We start from the raw sequence: 14,496 nt of genomic DNA, 5'->3' as shown, positions 1-14,496 counted from the left end.
TTCCTCCAGAATGCTGTGTGGACTCTCCAGACCCTCCTCCGCAACGCTGTGGAGAAAAGTCTGGCAATGCGGGACTGCCATACAAGTGAAGACAACCTAGACACCTAAATCATCCATCTGTCCACTAGCATTCGCTCAACTTCTCCATACTAACTGAGAGGGACCAAGCTGGAGCAAGCTAGCAAGCTTTTTGCTAAAAGATGTTGTTTTAAAGATTATTTTTGGGGGCTTTTCCACCTTTATATGATAGGACAGCTAAGTGAGAAAGGGGGAAGACATGCAGGAAATAGTCACAGGTCAGATTCAAACCCTGGACCTTTGCAACAAGGCATACACCTCCCAGGGTCTGTGTGCCAACTATACCCACTGAGCCAATCCAGTCACGGAAAATGCATGTTTTGAAGGAAATTTGTATCATTCAATGATTGTGAAGATTACCAAAGAACATGTTTAACTTGCTAACTGGGATGTTGTGGGAGCGATTGGTGGGGATTGCTGTGGAAAAGTGTGCTACGCTCGCCTGATCGTTGTCATGCTCAGAATGCTCAAAACTCAAATGCCTTGATTACGGTTCATCGTTCTTATGTCAAAATGAATGCACTGTCGATATCTTCTATAACAGACGGCATGAGGGGGGGGGGGGGGGGGGCTACGTATCTCAATTCTCCAGCGGCGGCCATCTTTGTTGTAAACAAATTCAACCCAAGCGCTCTTTGGGGACGTGGTCGATTCCGTCACTGTTGATCATCTGTCCATCATCGTACAAAGCCCGCCCCTGACAATTTGATTGGTCTGAACTGCTCTGGATCGAGCACAACGGACCAAGTCCAGACCGGACTTCCTGATCTCAAGTGGTGTTGCTCTTTGTGGGAATTGTTGGGTTTCTGTAAATAGCATCACAGAGTACGGTCTAGACCTGCTCTATTATGAAAAGCGCTGTGAGATAATTGTTGTGATTTGGCGCTATATAAATAAAATTGAATCGAAAAATTGAATTGAACTGTGGGCAGGTCTAAGTTTGTCTGGCTTTGGTACACTGGTAGGAGAAATTATTTAGTGAAAAAGTGAAAAAGTCAACCCTTGTTGTCTTCCTGTCAAAAGTGAAAATCAACCCTTTTGTTGAGGCTTTTTATCGTTTTTAACTTCTTACTTTTTTGTCCCTTTTTTCAACACTTGACGCTTAAAAAAAAAAGTTTGTCACCTTTTTTGACGTTTTCAACACTACGTAACACTAACTGAACTTAACCTCATTTCTAGGAAATTGTACCTTATGTTTGAGTTAGAAAAGCAGAAATTAGGAATTATTGAGACTAATATTAAAGGAATGGATGTTGATGGATAATCACAGACTGGAATATGTCAACTTTTACTCAACACTATTTCAAAACTACTTCAGTTTTTTATTTTAAATGCAAATAAATTGAACAAGATGCCCCAAAATTAACTGACCCGAGGACAACATGAGGGTTGAAAGTTGTTAGTAGTTTTATCATATTTTCGATACAATAATAAGATCAAAACTAATCAGGAATTACTAGTATCATTTTCTTTCGCTGCACAAACATCAGTTTCTTATCACCCTCCAGTCACCAACTATTCCTCAACAAATTGGTTGGTGATTACTGTATATTACATCATAAACTGGCTACTTTATATTACATCTTAAAGTGACTACTGTATGTTATATCATAAACTGACTACTGTATGTTATATCATAACCTGGCTACAGTATATTATATCATAACCTGGCTACTGTATGTTACATCATAAACTGACTACTGTATGTTACATCATAAACTGACTACTGTATGTTATATCATAACCTGGCTACAGTATATTATATCATAACCTGGCTACTGTATGTTACATCATAAACTGACTACAGTATGTTACATCATAAACTGACTACTGTGTATTACATCATAAACTGACTACTGTATGTTATATCATAAACTGGCTACTGTATGTTATATCATAAACTAGCTACTGTATGTTATATCATAAACTGGCTACTGTATGTTATATCATAAACTGGCTACTGTATGTTATATCATAAACTGACTACTGTATGTTATATCATAAACTGACTACTGTATGTTACATCATAAACTGACTACTGTGTATTACATCATAACCTGACTACTGTATGTTATATCATAAACTGGCTACTGTATGTTATATCATAAACTGACTACAGTATGTTACATCATAAACTGACTACTGTGTATTACATCATAAACTGACTACTGTATGTTATATCATAAACTGGCTACTGTATGTTATATCATAAACTGGCTACTGTATGTTACATCATAACCTGACTACTGTATGTTATATCATAACCTGACTACTGTATGTTATATCATAAACTGACTACTGTATGTTATATCATAAACTGACTACTGTATGTTATGTCATAAACTGGCTACCTGGCCAGTATCTCAGACATTTGCTTTATTCCTTTACAGAATGATCGGACATGAAAGATTGGTGGGATTTGAGCTGAAGGGCCACGTCGGAGCCCAGGGGACCGCGGCAGGGCCGGATCTTTTTTTTTTTTTTTTAACACTCAAGGATTTCACCCATTCTTTTTTTCATCAATCCGATTTTTTCTCTGCGTTTCCACGTGTGTACGTCAGTGTGATTACATGCTTTACACTCATGGGGCATTCCTTCTGTCCTTCACACGGTGATGTAAGTGCTAAAGATATCCCTACAGTATTGATTTAGAGTGCCCGGTCGCGTTCATCGGATCCAAATGAAAATCCAATGAAGGTGTTTATAGATACACATATACTGTATATCTCCACACAATGCCCATTATGTTTTTATATCCAGTGTTACCTCTGGGAGATTGCTCAGGTAGCGGTTTGCATCCGACCCTGGCTCGGTGTCAATAAACCAGTAAAGTGGCTCCGCTCCCAGTCTGGGCTGGGGTGCCACACGCAGATGGAGTAAGGATTTTATTGGGTTGTAGACACATTTTAACGGGCTGCTTGATGGCATACTGTAGTCTATATCTCCTTGTGTGAACAGTTTTCTTCCATTTACTAACGGAGTGGGTCGTTGTAGTACTTCCAACCCCGGTGTGTATATACTTTAACCCTCCTGTTGTCCTCGGCTCAAATTCACCCATTTTCAAAAGGTTTCTATATTAAGAATTTGTGTTTCTTTCAACCCAAATTGCCCAAAACGTTACGTGGATGGTTCCATGCAACGCTCTCAACAAGTTAAATAAATGATCAGTTCACTACTTTAAAGGAATGTGGGTGTTTTATTCAATTCTCTAGCGGGTGTTTTATTCAATTCTCTAGCATTTGAAGAAAAAACTGATAACAAAATGTTGGAAAAAACACAGTGACAAAAAACGACAAACTTGTCGGGGGAAAAAGCAATTTTAAATTTAGACCCCCAAGGGTTAAAGTACAATACAGCAAGTGGAAATTCCATTGAAATGGAGATAACTTTATAAACTGGGTTCATTTTAGACTAAATTAAACACAAGGGATGGATGGATGGATGGGTTGATGGATGGGTGGAACAAAGGTCCCATGCTGGGTGTTGGGTTTGTGGTTGGTATCGTAATCCCTAATCACCGCCCCCCCAAACCACCATTTGTGTAGCATTTTAAAGAAACCTGATGACAAATGAATCTGCTTGATGACATGACAAGGCCATTAGATTTTGTTAATCTTTTGCACAAAAACAACATTGTTAGGTGAGCTTTAGGGTGTGAATAGGGGGGGGGGGGCTGTACCCGTCTCACAGCCCATTTGAAAGGACAAACCTACGGTCTCTCTGCTGGATATTGTCTGCAAAGCACAAACACTACCGACAACCAATGCAGGACTTCGGACTCGGTTTCAGGCTCTAGTAATTAGAAATGCCTTCAAAGGCTGGCTGCAGGTGGAGATCAGAGGCCTTTCTTAGCCGTTAAAGCTCTGTGAAGAAATGTCCCTCTTCACCTGCTCTCTACCTTCAGGGCATTTATAAAATACAGCCGGAACTCATTACACACTCAGTTTTTCAATGACTGTAAATGATAAAGCTCATTTCATACTGCCGCTTCAAAGGCACTGTGCTTTAAAAGGTAAAGAAGGGTAAAGGAGAAGAGAGAAATCCGGCCTTAAGAGCTGCTTTTCAGGGATCGCTTTGATCGAGGAGTGTGTAGGAGTGTGTGTCTGTGCATGTGTTCATACAAACACAAACTCTATATTCTCAAGAGTCAAAGATGTGTGATCAAGCACAACCCTCTGCGGTGTACAGTATGAATGAGTGTGTGCACACGTGTGTCGAAATATGAACTAATGACCGACGCAACGTGCAAACAGAATAAAAAGAAAAGTGCCGCAGTCACCCAACGCTCCCTGCATCATTACCCGTTGCTTAGTCCACGCAACGGATGCGGAGAAATGCAATTCATCACCTCTCCACTCCACCTATGGCAAAAAAAGAAAGAAATAATAATGATTCATGGCAATTTGTTATTATATGAAGGAGAGATTTTCTTGTTCATCCCCCAAGAACAATATTCCCCTCAGCCGGCTTTACTTCAGAAGCACATGTGACATGCTTTTAGCATTGTCCCTGTTCCACGGCTGCCATGTTGTCTTTGTCTTTGCACAGCTGCGTTGCCGGGCTGAAGCCGCGGACGGGAGCTGCACGGCTAAACCGTTGCGGCTGTTGTGCGTTCAGCCCGTCGCCCGGCCGACCCCACGGCGGATCATCATGCCTCACCTGGTCATTTAAAACACAATGTTTTGTTTCTCACCTCGCTGCTCGGCTCACCATGCATGCATAAACAAAGGGGCGGAGCTAGAAGGAGGGCACAGGGTGGCACCGACCGTCACGAAATATCGTCCGTCCCCCCAAATCCATTAGTGCTCTCAATGGGACAATTGGGATTTCCATTGGATCAGAGTGCTGCCAGTTCGGCCAATCTTCCCAGCCCCTGACACATGACCAATTAATGTCTCAATGACAACTACCCAAAATTCTCATCCCGTGGAACCAGAACTGGATTTGTTGCTGACTGAGCTGATGAAAATGTTTTTGGATATGCAATTTATTTGAAATTCAAACAAGTGAAACTAATAATGAATGGGATGTTTTATTTAGCAGAATTGCATTGTGTTGTTCTATCCCATCCGATATTTTCCTAGATTTCTTAGCCAACCTTCTATGCTGCATTGTGCACCCCCCCCCCCCAACTTGAATCGCCTGTGGGTGAGGCCAACAATCACGTTTTTTGCCTTTTAACATATCAGGAAGCCCACCTCTTTCCTGTCGTTTTTGGGCAATCTGATTGGTTGACAGGCCTGACCTCCTCCTCACGTTAGGGTTGCGAGGTCCTTCTTGAGTGTCGAGTCATATTTGTCTGGTTTGGCCTTTAGTGAATGCACGCACATACTTACACACACACACACACACACACGCAATGCTCCACACGCCTGAGTAAAAATACACTCTGCACGGGTGAAGCGGAGGATGATGCCTCTCGGCTGAGACAACACCTGGATCCAGACAGCTGGCCTGATGAGGGCTGATTTGGCCTCGGGCGTCTCAACCAATGGACTCGCTCAGCTACCTGCAGAGCTTCCTACAATCCTGAGGTCAGGCAGACCGTCCAGCCTCAGCCAATGCCATACCTTATGTGAATTTTAAAGCAATCTTGTGTTGTTGCATTGCTCTTGCAACGTTCTGTGGAGCTGGGAGCACTAAATCCCCCCCCCCCCCCCCCCCCCCCCCCCCCCCCCCCCCCCCCCAGCCTTCCACAGTTCAGTAAATGTCTACCGCACTGGAAAAGTCTCAAAGTAGATCTCAAACCAAAACTTACTAAGTACTAGGTTGTCCAGTGTCAGACCTGGAGCTGGTCCCCAGGGTGCTGTAAATGGCGGCCCACTGCTCCCTTAAGGGACGGGTTAAATGCAGAAAATGCAGTTAAACAACAGTGTATTGCAAGAGTGAGGGTCAACCAATATGTTTTTTTTCTGGGCGGATACCGATATTTGAAACCTATATCTTCACTCTCACATCCACTACAAGATGTAGTTCATGGGCTGAGATATGGGAACTGCACACACTTTGGCGTACCCAAATGACCCCCATGAATATACCGACCACAAACGCAGCAAACTCAATCAAACGATTCAGTGATTCAAAATCCCCCCCCCACCCCCCCCACTATCATAAGGCTCAACCCTGCGAGTTAAAGCTGTGTGAATTCCATTAAGGTATTCCACCCCCACCGCTTTCTCCATGTGGTTTTCATTGTGATATGAGCTGAGGAATTAATAAGCGTATTAATTACCTGTGTAGGAGACAAACCAGCTCCCAGAGCGAGCCCTTACGCCCCTCCCTCCCTTCCTTCCCCTCCCCTCCATCCAATCTCCCTTCCTCCCACGCACCAACCGTCAGCGTTGTGTTTAAATGAGCCATCGTCGTGCGACTATCTCCAAGGTGAGCCGAGGCTCTGCTGCTAGCATGGTGTACCTGCTCCGGGGAGTCTCTGAAGTTGCTCTGTAATGAGACTAATTAGAATACTACAAGGTGAAGCAGGACGGAAGAGGACAGGATGGAGGGATGTGGGGATGGAGAACAAAACAAAAGGGCGACACCAGGACATGGTTGTAATCCTCCTGGAGACTTGATCACGGCTGGACGCTTAAGTCGCACACTTGTATGTCTGTCACTCACTCACACACACACACACACACACACACACGGCATGACTATATGACTGCTGCATGCATGCACCCACGCACAGATACACAAATAGACAAATCCACACGCACACACACCGGAAACCAGTCAATATCTGCTCCCTCTCTCTCTCTCAACTATTTTACATATGCATATAGTTGTCTCTGGAACTGTGCACCACATCTCCACCCTACCCCCTTTTTTTATTTTGCACTACTTATATTTTATTCCAGGTTATATATATGGCACAGGTATCATTGCACAGGCATTGCATTGTGTATAATGACAATAAAGGCATTCTATTCTATTCCCAGACTTGAGTGGGCAGATGCTCACGTTGACGGCATCTGGCACCTTGGAGAGGCGTTCTCATCACGGATGAACCCCCGACAGATTTGTGAACAATATTTGAGAGAAATAAGCTTTTTGTGTACATAGAAACAAGTCTTAGATCTTTGAGTTCAGCTCATGAAAAATGGAGCTAAAACAAATGCATTTGTAATTTTGTTCAGTATATTTTCCAAATTTCAACTTGGTTCTAGTGCTTTAGGCACATCAGGGCGTAGGCTATGTGCCTCCTGGAAGCCAAAAAGCCCAGTCAGGAATCAAGTGTGTCCAGCGCACACAGTCAGAGGTCAGTACAGGTCAGCACACAGGAGCTGTCCACAGCTCAAATACCAAGCAGAACAAACAGCACGCTTTCTAGTTCTCAGCTGCAGACTTTCTGCTCTGAATGCTTATAGGAACTGGTGTACAGCCGTGCTGTCATGAGAGCAGAGTTATAACTTCCATACAGGACTCAAGGTAACTTTTTTACACTTTGTAACTGTTATAAATATGTATCAAATCCAAATGAATTCAAGTTGTAAGTCTTCTGGTAGCTGTGTCACGGGAAATCTCAACCATTCCCAATCAGTATAGACGGAGAGCAACGGTATATGTTAGGAGATAACATAGGTACAGGCTAAGTACTGGTAACTAACATGCTAGTTAACATTAACATAAAAAACAGGCTAATTATTGTTAACTAACATGCTACTTAACATTAACATAGTCACAGGATAGTTACTGCTAACTAACATGCTAGTCAACATTAACATAGGCCCAGGCTAATTACCGCTAACTAACATGCTAGTCAACATTGACATAGGCCCAGGCTAATTACCGCTAACTAACATGCTAGTCAACATTAACATAGGCCCAGGCTAATTACCACTAACTAACATGCTAGTCAATATTAACATAGGCACAGGCTAATTAATGCTAACTAACATGCTAGTCAACATTGACATAGGCCCAGCCTAATTACTGCTAACTAACATGCTAGTCAACATTAACATAGGCCCAGGCTAATTACCGCTAACTAACATGCTAGTCAACATTGACATAGGCCCAGGCTAATTACCGCTAACTAACATGCTAGTCAACATTAACATAGGCCAAGACTAATTACCGCTAACTAACATGCTAGTCAACATTAACATAGGCACAGGCTAATTAATGCTAACTAACATGCTAGTTAACGTTAGTAATTAAACCTAAACAGCTGATGAAAGTCCAAACTGTGCGAGCTTCTCCTGACAATACGGTGATTTGTTGACTATGTGACAGTAAGTCTCGTGGTTATGACACAATAGTTAGCCTATTTATACAAAAACATCTGCTACGGAGCCATAGCGTGAGGAACAAGGTAGTACAAGGTGTTTCTCTTTTGGATTTTGACCAAACACTCACACTTCACATATCTTCAATATCTCCATATACATGGTGTACAGACTACACAAACTCAGGAGCAGTCAGTGCGCAAAGTAGAAAACCAACAAATAGCAGTCTATAGCCATAACAGCTTTTCTTGCCGAGCTTGAGATGAAAAGATTGATACCACTTTCTACAGATGAAGAAGAAAGCGAATAAGCTCAGATATTGAAGTATTGCTTGAAATACTCTGGTCCTGCTAACCTAAATCATACTGTCCACTGAATGAATGGAGCTCCGACACAAAAGACCTGAATTGAAGCTATCTGAAATCCTGCTAAGACAATGTTTGTCAAATTTAGATTCTGCATATAAATGCAGAAACAGGAAAAGATGTTGGTATCAGAAGAGATCCGTGTGCTGTCCGTGTTGACCAGTTACGTATGAGTAGCACTTTTTGGCATCTTAAAACTGTTAATAAAGAGAATTTGTTTTTCCATTCTCGCATCTCATGGGCGTCACACAGTTAGCCCAAGTTAATCTGTGTTTTTTTAATCATTATTTGCTTTTTAACCTTCATTCGACAGGCCAGCTAAAGAGAGGAAAGGTGGGGAGAAAGAGGGGATGGCACAGTGTCCGCTGTGTCTCACATGCACTCCGTCTCATTTGCATCTTCACAGAGCAGCAGCCATAAAAGTGACACAGGCGGGGGAGTAACCTAATGGCCTATTTTATAGTAATAATGTACTGAGTGGGTATATTTATATGCCTCTCGCAAAGTGTGTGAGGCTATAAAGGGGCAAGAGTTACAGCGCAAGCCTGTGTGTGTGTGTGTGTGTGTGTGTGTGTGTGTGTGTGTGTGTGTGTGTGTGTGTGAGAGAGAGAGAGAGAGAGAGGGGGGGGGTTACTTTTCTGCTTCATGCAACTGCTGCACATCATCAATGAAGTGAAAGACAGCATTCTGGCATCTCATACACTCCACTACACAGGAGAATCCATTTTCCCTCACAAGACCACCCTTAACACACACACACACACACACACACACACACACACGCACTCAGCAGTGTCCTTAAAAAAAAAAAAAAAGCATAAACATTAGATGGAAAAAAAGTTGCTGAGAAGTGAAAAGCCGTCTAAGCCGTTGATCCTGTTTGCTGCTTTGTAATTTTTCTAGGAAATCTTCCTTTTCAATCTTTTTCACTGAGGGATGAGTGTGTGAGGGATGAGTGTGTGAGGGATGAGTGTGTGAGGGATGAGGCTGGCGAGGACATGGAGTCGTATGAGGAAACGCCGGCGACACAATACTAGTATCACAATACTTATGTCACCATACAATGTTATTTCATTTACATTTTATCATACTATTTAAGCAGTTGCACATTTTTGTATTCCCATCTTGTATATATTCAAATATTTGTCCTAGTATTTCATGTACATTTATATTCTGTGCTGTGTGACTGAACACCATATTTTCCCGTTTTATTGGGATTATTAAATATCTATCTATCTATCTATATCTATTGCAACACAAACATGCACTCTTGCGATATGTGTGATATATTGCAGTTTATTGCCTTTTTTTGACGGCTGATGTTTTGGTATTTCAGTAACCAGAGGTCGGATTTCTTTCAACGTGAAAGCTTTTTTTTTTTTCTCCTTGCTGTCTGCAACCCTACTGAGGGGAATGATGATGGAAAGAGCAAAGGAAAGAGAAAAAGTTGTGAGGGCCGGAGAGAAAGAGAGAATGAAAAAGAAAAGGCATACCTGCCTCAGAGGAGAAGCCTCGGAGGAGAGGCGAGACCTCGTGTTATTTAAACCTGTACAAGCTCATATGAGAAGCTGATAGGTGCCGCTAAGGCATGCTATGAATTATGGGAAGACTAGATCAAGAAGGGAAAGAAATTCTTATCTGGCTGGAAGAAGGGGGACTGAGACCCTGACAGATTCAGGGCACAGTGTGTCATTGCTTGTATGGAAGAGTGTGTGTGTGTGTGTGTGTGTGTGTATGTGTGTGTGTGTCCTTATATTTTTCCTGTGAAATAGGACATTGTAACAAAGGTTCTCGCCATTCTTTCAAGGGAAAATGACCTATTTGGCAGAAGCCTGGGCCTTTTTTTTTTACTGACAGTGTCCACATCTTCACCCTTGTGTTGTCACAAAACACATTTGTTGATACTTTTTATCGCTCTTTTTCACTTTTTCTTACGTCTTTAACCCACTTTTGTCAATGTTTGTCCTTTTTTGACGTTTAATACTACGTTATACTAACTTGTTAACTTTAGTTTTACAGTTATTTTTGGAATTTTTGGTCCATAAACCTTATTTCTAGGAAATTATATCTAATGTTTGAGTTGGAAAAGCGGAAATTAGGAATTACTTCGACTAAAATTAAAGGAATGGATGTCGATGGATAATCACAGACTGGAATATGTCAACTTTTACTCAATAATATTTCAAAACCACTTCAATTTGTTTTTTAAATGCTATAAAATTGAGTGTGGATTCGTTGTGTGGAATCAATCATGTTATTTTGGGTAATCAAAAAGAACATTGATATAGGAAAACGGGTCAAGTTGACCTGAGGACAACATGAGGGTTGAAAGTTGTTAGTGGTTTTATCATATTTTCTATACAATAATAGGATCAAAAATAGTCAGGAATTACTAGTATCATTTTCTTTCGCTGCACAAACATCAGTTTCTTATCACCCTCCAGTCACCAACTATTACTCAACGAATTGGTTGTTGATTGCTGTATATTACATCATAAACAGACTACTGTATGTTATATCATAACCTGACTACTGTAAGTTACATCATAAACTGACTACTGTATGTTATATCATAACCTGGCTACTGTAAGTTACATCATAAACTGACTACTGTATGTTATATCATAACCTGGCTACTGTTAGTTACATCATAAACTGGCTATTTGGAAATCCGAACACTGGAGTAGACGGATTTCTTCCTCTTACATTCATAGAACTTCTTCAGTGTGCTGCCAGTCTGAAGGTAACCTTTCCCTTCCTCCCTTTATCTTCATCCGTGTAACACCTTCAACGCACTCCGGGTTCTCACCTCCTTTCTCCCCAGCACAAAAGGACACCTCGCTAAAAAGGTGAGCCTGCAATGGGATGAAATTTTACCTGACAAAAGGTGGACATTTAACACATTGCCAAAGGGAAGAAATCAACACCTTTCCTCTGCTTTTAAAAAGCAATCCAAGTGACATAACTGCAACTGTCCGCACTGCGCAGTAATAACCAATGAAAAAATGAATGGCATCCTTTTCATGCCACTTGTGTCATCAAGTGTTTTGTGAGGCAGCTAAAATAGTCTGGAAATCGTTTACCAAAGCAGCGGAAGGCCTGTGCAGTCAGCAAAAAAGGGTGATGGGTCATGAATTCTGTTTTCAATGGGGGGGGGGGGGGTAAGGATGAAAAACCCTTCTAAGGGAATGAAGGATAGGAGAGCCACGTTGGTCTTAAAGCCTGACGCGGGCAAAAGACACAGTGGTCCTCATCTATCAACCTAACGTAGGACCCGGCGCAGATATGAGGCGGCACGGCGGATTCATGAAACGTTCGTATCAACCAATCAGAGCGTAAGAACGGCCGTACATTGACATTGATTAGTGTGTGTGTCTGCATAATCTATGCGGCCAGTGTTACGATGCGGCCTATGGTTGTAACCATGGTTGCCATGCCTGTTCTCATCTGTCTGGTCTAACCCCGTCCCTCCAGGATTTCGCTGCTGTTGGGGCCCAAAATGCCCGATTTTGCAGGAGCTTTTGTATTAAAATGCAATATAAGCGAGAAGATGTTTTGTTTGTCTTTGGCCTGACGAGAGGAACCGCATATGGAACCCTTGTGGGGTGTTTGGGTCCGAGGGACCCGTTTTCAATGTTTGATAAAAGAACAATTATGCTATTTATTATTTCTTCTAACTCACTGCTATGAAACTTTACTGTATCCTCCTCCTACTGGGCTTGCTGTTTGTGTGCGTGTGTTTGCGTGTGTGTCTTTGCGTCTGTACAGTATGTGTGTGTATTTACGGTTAGGGCATTAGTCCAAATGCACAACAACTATTTGGCTTCATATCTTTTTGACCTAAAAACACCAACTTTTGTTAAGTGAAACTGGCAAGATGATTATCCTACTAGGTTTCGTTGCTAGGAGACTGATGTCAGTAGTTGGGACGTCACATGCAAAGTATGAGTAGAGTGTAGGGTGCCCTAACGCCTTCAATCCATTTCACATACACTGCACATACCACCGTTTTTGGATGAATTACTAAGCTATTAAAATAGCCTAATAATTGTTGGCATGGTTTTATAAATCCTGTTTTAATGTTACGCATGTTAGAGAATTTTCTGGATGTGGTGTATCAGTGGATGGTTACCGTAGGGACTAGCTACCTATCATTAGTCGGGATCTATATTTTTTTATTCCGGAGGGGCGGAAAAAAACATTAGACTAATTAACTGTACTGTCCCGCAGTAATTGTCAGTAATTGTAGGCTCTTTGCACCATACTAAATCGTTTTTGACCTAATTATTTTTCACTGAAATTCCACACGTCAGTTAGCTCTGACAGCGCTGCATCACGTGCACATGCGCATCATAGCCTATGATTTCGTAATAGTCATATGTTAAAATAACTGACGGAAGCTATCATTTCAGTCGCTCTGTGCATGGCCTCATATCCTGAGCAATAAAGTTGACAGTTCCTTTCGAGATATTATTTTTGCGTTGGATAGAGGTTTAACATCCAGCGTGTTCTGGGTGTGTCTGGGGAACGCTACCGTCGTTGCAGGTGGGTGCGCCGGTAGTTATAAAACGATTATTAGACTATGAAATGTGCCAATTCGGATATGTTCATGTAGCCGACTCCAAACAGACAGGGCAACCTAACGCAGACAGGTTAGCTTTCCGTTTTTAGGTGATACGCCAGGTTTGTAGTCCAGCTGCGATATGCAAACTGTTGCTTGCAAACTTCGCATTCAACTTTTTTCCGTTATCCGTTTTTATAAAATGCTGCCACACTGCCGATGTCTTTGACATGGTAGAGGAGGACAGACTGTAAATTAAAAACACTCACAATTAAATAAATATTCAGCAAACCACTAAAACAAGGCTTTCTAGTTCTTCTTCAATCCGTCCCCAGTGGGTCGGGCTAATCCACAACAAAGGGGGGTGTTCTGAAGACAGACTGTTCCCTGTGAAACAGGGTTTGCTCTAAACCACCCCCATTAGCAATTAGTGCTTTCCACCTCATGGAATTACCACGGCAAAAAAATCAACCAATCAGAATTTTGGTCGAGCCAGACCGTAACGACCAATAAATCAACTAGTCGATTGGGAGATTACAGTCCTACAAGCCAGACCGTCCTCCGCAGCGCTGTGGAGGAAGGTCTGGCAAAGCAAGACAACACCTTTTAGACATAGGCTAAAGATGAACATAATAAATAAACACAAGGAAGGTTTCGGTGCAACTTTGACTGAAATAATTCAACTTGATTCCAGTTTTAATGTCATTTTGTCCATTATCACTTTCCTTGGATCAGAACTTTTCAAGTGGATCAGAAGATACAGACACTGGTTCACGAAGCTTCATTTGGCCGTCATTAGTTAAAAGTTCTCAGAGCCCAATACAACAGTTTAAATCTACTTTTTTAGTCCGACCACTAGTCCAAAAAAAACAAATATACCGGCAATGGCACTAAACTGAGAAAAGCAACACATAGAGAAGATGGAACCAAGCAAAGAATTACAGTGGCTTGAGAAAGTTTGCCCCCCCATGCTAAAGTTGATTAAAAAGAGGAATAAAAACACATCTTTTGGAAATTGATCTTAATGTCTTTATTCAAAACATTTAGGAAAATCCAACCTGTTCTTTACTTTCTTTGTGAATGAATAATGTATTGTATATATAAATAAATGTTCTTCCTTGAAATACAGGGGCATAAGTATACACCCCCCTATGTTAAAATACATGGGCATAAGTATACACCCCCCATGTTAAAATACAGGGGTATAAGTATACACCCCCCTATGTTAAAATACAGGGACATAAGTATACACCCCCCTATGTTA

The 14,496-nt window shown here is 41.7% G+C and overlaps 1 long non-coding RNA gene across 1 annotated transcript in view; it reads left to right on the top strand.

Annotated features, from left to right (window-relative positions):
- Positions 1–14,496, top strand: part of LOC117956646 — an 85,870-nt gene continuing 71,374 nt past the window's right edge. The window contains exons 1-2 of the long non-coding RNA XR_004659328.1: positions 1–85; positions 3,719–3,730. This is a non-coding gene — a long non-coding RNA (uncharacterized LOC117956646). The remainder of the gene's footprint in view (positions 86–3,718; positions 3,731–14,496) is intronic.

Source organism: Etheostoma cragini, chromosome 14 (genome assembly GCF_013103735.1).
Source record: "Etheostoma cragini isolate CJK2018 chromosome 14, CSU_Ecrag_1.0, whole genome shotgun sequence".
Lineage (NCBI taxonomy): Eukaryota > Metazoa > Chordata > Actinopteri > Perciformes > Percidae > Etheostoma > Etheostoma cragini.
Note: the sequence above shows the minus strand (reverse complement) of the source record. Positions and strands in the feature narration are given on the sequence as shown.